We start from the raw sequence: 6,000 nt of genomic DNA on the forward strand, positions 1-6,000 counted from the left end.
AGAGTGTAGGCCATTTCCGCAATGGCAAAGATGTGTCTAGATGAACAGAAGAAAAAAATTCCATTTGTTACTTTGGCCCTGATTTCCAACCTGCACAAACACAGCACCGGGGGTTAGTTAGTGGATATCTGCACTGAAGTTGAGCCTGTAACAGAATCCCAGATCCGAGAGTCATGGCCAGAGCCAGTGTTAGCCCACTGGGGGCCCTAAACAGGAATATTTTTTGTCCCCTCCTGCCCCCCACAATACGAAAACAGGCAAGTTCTTATAATAAAAAGGGAATGGGGGCCCCATTGAGCTGCTCGGGGCCCTAAGCAATTGATTAGTCTGCTTATGCCTCTGGCCAAGGCAGCATATGTATAGCTGGGCATGGGAGGGCAAATCTCTCACTGCTGCAGCTCCGCTAGTAATAGCCACCTTGAGAGCCCTAGTGTGAATAAGGCTCCTGTAGCCAACAGCTTTTTAAATGCCGTGTGTCATTTAGACTCGCTCTGAGCAAGTTAAACAAACCAGTGGTCACAGGAGCCTCATCCAGACTAGGGCTCCCAATGTGGCTAGCTCCAGCAGAGCTGCACTGGTGTTAGCAATGGTGGGATGCTACTGCCAAAATCCCTAGGGATGGCCACAGTCTCTGTGGTCATCAGCAGGGATTGAACCTGGGACCTTCAGCTAAAGCTGAAGGAAAAACTAGAAGAGGGAAGCTGTTACAAAAAGTAGTTGCTGGATCCAGCAACTAGACAAAAGCATCTGCACAAAAGGCCTGATTCAAAACCTACTGAAATCAAGGGGAGCCTTTCTCATTTACTGCAATGGCTTTTGGACCAGGTCGTAAGCCAGCATTTTACCTGAGGATCCATGAACTTTGGTGGACATCACAGCTGGGTCTTATCACTAGCATGGGCTAAACACTCTCCAGCCTGGTTGGAAGTGAAGATGTTCTCAACATTGTGGCTCAGCTGGGCCAGTCAATGCTTGGATATGTAAGTGCTGAGTATCACTATAGCGCTACACAGGGAGGGACATTTGTCAGGCTAGGGGAGATTTCAATAAACTTCTCTTGTTTCAGTCTCTGGCATCTTAATCCCTCCGAGTGTTACTGCAAGGGGAAGAGGGAGGTTTGATTAGGGTTACAGACTCTGAAGTGAAGTCCTTTTCAGTCTCTCTCTCATTAGAAGAGATGAGCCCAATGGCACAGCTCAGGTCTCAGACCAAGCTTTTCCGACATTCAGTGGTGTTTGTATCAGGCCCACTTTTTCTCCTCAGGTGGAAATCGTTAACAAATAAAACATGGCATATGGCACTTACAGCAACAATATCAGAGTGCCATACAAGTACCCCTGTGCTGGATGTATTATACACTTCACTCTGCACCAGTCCTACTCCAGAGATGACCTTTGGCCAAGTGAAATGGTCCTGAGAGCCCAGGGCAACACAGGACTCTGCAGGTTAAGAATAATGAACAGACTTAGTTGTGAAGAAACAAGCATACATACGGGGCATTTTTGGAGAGCGTCCCCTGCTGGTACTGAGTCACCACATCTTCCAAGTAGAGATGGACGGGCTTGAAAGGATTCACAGAGACCAAGATTTGCCCAATGTAGGTCTAGGAGGGGGAAAATAAAGTTTGGTTTTATTATATCCACTGGATGATTAGAGATTTCTGGATGGGCTCTCGAATTAACTGGGAAGGCCTCGAGTATATATTGCATAACCAAAACAAAAATTAAATCAGCTTTAAAGCAACATTAAAGAATCTGATTTAAACTTCTGGAAGCCAAAGTCATTCTGGGCAGAGCTGAGCTTGACTGTTTTGATTCGCAAAGGGGCTTAGTTAATTTGGGGGGCATGTTCTTCATATTCCCACACCTCCTCTGAGCTCCATTTCAGGACCAAAGTGAAACTTGGCCAAAGCCAACATGTTCTGCATAGTTTGAGGCCAAAACCATAAATCCCATTTGGCATTCTAGGGATGAGAAGGATGGGTGTTCCCTCCTAACTTAGCCAAGCCTGAAACTGGAGCCAGGTGTTCAAAGAACACTCAAAATCAAGGGAAACTGAAGGCTTTCCAGGCTGCATCACAAACATTTCACACTGCCCCAGTTCTGGGTTCAAGGCAATGATCATCCTCTCTCACCCCATTATGCCTGGCCATTCAAAGGGTCTTAGAGCAGTGGGTAAATGCCTGTGCCAAATAGAAGAACAGGAGGACTTGTGGCACCTTAGAGACTAACAAATTTATTAGAGCATAAGCTTTCGTGGACTATAGCCCACTTCTTCGGATGCATACAATACCAAAGCACAGTGGGGTGAGGTTCCAGAGTTAAGGACTGACTACTCTGCAAACATTCTTGGGTTCCACACTTCTTCTCTGTCCACTTATTGGCTTCATTTACCACTGAGATGGTTTCTCTGGCTTCAGCCTTCCAGACTCCCCACGGGGGGGCCAACAAATCCAGATGGCTTCTGCCTCAGCAGCAGCTATAAAGATTCTGCCATCAGAGCCCTCAGTTGTGCTGCTGATGGGCAAAGCAGAGCAGACTCCAGGTCACTCTCCTTCCTGTAGCTGCACTGGCTGTGCTAGGCTAACAAGAGTAAGGTCTTATCTTTGCCAGAAAAGCGAACTGATATGTCTTGTGTGAAAGACATATAAGGAGCAGATCTGTTGTGCCAGTTTTACCTAGTCACTTATCTAACCACAACCACATTCGCTCTATGATCCCCTGTCTAGATTGCATACAGCAGAAACACACACACACACACACACACACACACACACACACCCTCTGTTTTTCTATTGGGTGTGCATAGAGTGATGGCAATTGGTACAGGGGTTAACAACTACCATGCAGCTATGTGGGAGCTGCTGTGATAGGATCCATTACCTAGGTGCATTTGGTGCCTCAGTTGTATCCTGCACTGGCTGTGGGGAGAGGGACAGTCTAGTGCTGACTTTGAGACTGGCCATGCTGACCATAGTGGGAGCAGGTAACAATTGTTTTGTGAGGTTTGGGGAGGGGGATCTGGGGCTACACGAGGAACGAGAGAGGGGTCCCATGCTGGACAGATACAGCAGGTGAAACCCCGGTGACGCCATCTCCTCAGCATTACTGGGAAACGTTGGGACCCTGGGGACTGTACTCTGCTAGGGCTGGATGGGGCAAGGGAAACCCCACCCTCAGATTCCTTGTCCCACATGAATAAGAATTGAAAAACCTAGCAGCCATACGTAAATGAAATTGCGATGGAATCTCTTCTTCAGACACAGAAGGACTGAGCTCTCACAGACCTCCCTAGAAACACAAGACGCGAGCCGTCAGCCAACTTCATCCAAGGACCTCACTCATGTATTATAGTCTGTTGGTTGTCTGAGGGATGCTGCAAGATGGGGAACAGATGCAGCATCCATTGATTTTATACGGTAGGCCCAGAATATGGCAGGCACAAGTAGGGCCAGCCTAAGCTGTTTTGTTACCCACGATGGAAAATGTTTTCAGCAACCCTGAACAGATGAGCAAACAAAGAAAAAAAAAAAACCCACCCCCACTTGGTGCCCCCAGAAGTTGGCGCCCAGGGAGACTGCCCTCATCGCCCGCCCCTGCAGTCAGGATTGTCCGGTGGGCCTGTGTATAAGAGAGAGAGGGAGAGAACACTGCCGGGATGGACTGTGACCTATCCATGTCTGCGCGATTGGGCTAGCCCCTGCTGTCTGCAACCTAGAGGATATCAGCTACACAACCATGTGGATTTCATCAGTTATTACTGGTTTTAGCAATGCTAAAGCTTGCCAGGGCCGGTGTGGGGAACTCCCATGGGCGTTCCTGTGTCAGCGAGGGTAACAATCCCAGTGATACAAGACATGTTAGAGAGCCTGAGCCTGCTGCAGCTGGTCAAGGGGAGGTTTGCCACTGATTTCAGTGCAAGTAGGATCAGGCCATTAGATAGATGCTCTGTGTCTCGTCCCATGGATTCTCCTTTTCCACCACACACATCACAACGGAACAGTGCGCTCTTTGTTTCTGGCTATTTTACCAGATAGTGGCCTAGTAGTTAGAACAAGGACTCTATTCCACCTCTACCATTTGCTCTCGGCCTGGTATTAAGAAAGTCACTTCAGCTCTCTGGGCCTCAGTTTCCCAATCTGTAAAATGCACTGATCCTTGTAAACCCATTTCAGGACAGGGCGCTTCTTACAGTGTAGATGGGGTTCCCTGTCTGCACCTCCCAGGGGGTCGGATAGCCATTACAAACCTCTCTTTCTCTGGGGTTCCTCCCTGGAGATAGAGCGAGCAATGTGTACTCTGCCTATGCACAGAGGAGTTTGGGGAGGGACTGCACAATAATACCATGATTCCCCTTACACCAGCGCAATTCCCCACCCACTCCAGTGCAGGCGTGGGCCTAAATAGGACAATTCAGCCCTTCCTCTGATTTAAAGGGCCATCAGTTCCTCACGGTCATGAGCATCGAAGCCACTCCATTTTTCAGAGCTATAGCTGATGTTCTACTGTTCACCTTCTCCTGAGCCAACAGTGTCTTTGATGGGTAATAAATAAGCCCCAGCCACTTCCGGCTATCCACAGAACATCACTGACATACTTACTCCAGTCTGGACAGATCTTCAACCTCCTCAAGCTTCACTGAGTGGTTTTCATCCAGGTACACCTGAAACGTATGGGAGAAATGGCTATGAATTGCATGCAGGTTGACAGCACCCTAAAGCTTACCTGCCTATTGCAGAATATACCTGTTTCCATGTCATGTCCATCTCAAGGATATCCTCAGTGACATCTTCTGCCTCCCACCTTTCTCTCAATGTCTTCGGCCTGTGGGTCTTGACCAGATCCTGGTCCTTATACATGGCCCATTTGCTGAGGTTCTCAATGGTGAGTCGCGGGAGCAGCATTTCAGAGTTCAGCCATGCCGTAGGATCACACCCTAGAGTTCGCCGCTGAGTCCAGTGCACCTGGGCTGGGGCTTCAGACCCAGCATGTTGGATGAGATTTGCAGCCTCTTTATCAACATCTCCCTCAAAGAAAGAAGCCATCAGATCCTCTGAGCCCTCTCCTTCCTCCTTTGGAAGGAAGTCCTGCTCATACCGATAGTTTCCAGCTGCCTCTGGGAAGAGGGGGGGTTTAGTGGCCTGGTATGGTGACTGCCCTCTTTGCCCCTTTGCAAGGAACTGGGATTTGGATACATCTTTCCCCTCGGACGTCTTTATCCCTTGGGATGAGGAGCTCAAAAGCCTAGTCACTCTGTACTGAGTTGCAAGGCATTTTGCTTGACTCAGATCACCTGGCATTGACGGATCAATTTCATCGTTGTGGGGAAGCCCTTGACTGGTCCTCTGACAGGTTTGCTCCTTTGAGAGGTCATGTTTGAACTTGCAACCCGGCTGCACAGACATCACTGCTTTCCTGCTAGATACATCTATTGACTGTGGCTGTGATTCACTATTCCCGGAAGAAACACCTCTTGTCTTCACCATGTGATGGACCCTGGGGAACACGATGGCGAATTTGGCATCAGTGACACTGTTCTTCTCCTTAGCAGGTCCGTCCAGATTTAGCAATTGCACAGAGGAGCTAGCTTCATTAAGGGGAGAATCGCATGAAGCCAACTGGGCTTCTTCCAGCTCCTCTGTCACCTCAGTACGAGGATGATCCCATTCTAGCAATGGCTGAGAAGAGCTTTCGCTACTCAACTCCCTCTTTCTCTGTTCTTCCGCTGAGCCAGGGGAGGCTCTGACCTGTCTATTGATTAGTCCAGTGGTGCTAACAATCCTGATCGCCATTCTTCTTCTGAATCCAAATGACTTGCTGCTCCTCTTCCCAAACTTCTTCAGGAGCCAGCCTGAGATACCAACTGCACGCATCACACTCAAAAAACGATCTTTCAGGCTTGCTTTCTTGGGAGGCTTTTGGCTGAGCCAGCCGGTTACTTTTCTAAATGCCGAAAGGGTGAAGCCCTTTTGCTTCAGTACTTGCTCTTTTTCAGCAGGTG

Source organism: Chrysemys picta, chromosome 12 (assembly GCF_011386835.1).
Source record: "Chrysemys picta bellii isolate R12L10 chromosome 12, ASM1138683v2, whole genome shotgun sequence".
NCBI classification, from domain to species: Eukaryota; Metazoa; Chordata; order Testudines; family Emydidae; genus Chrysemys; species Chrysemys picta.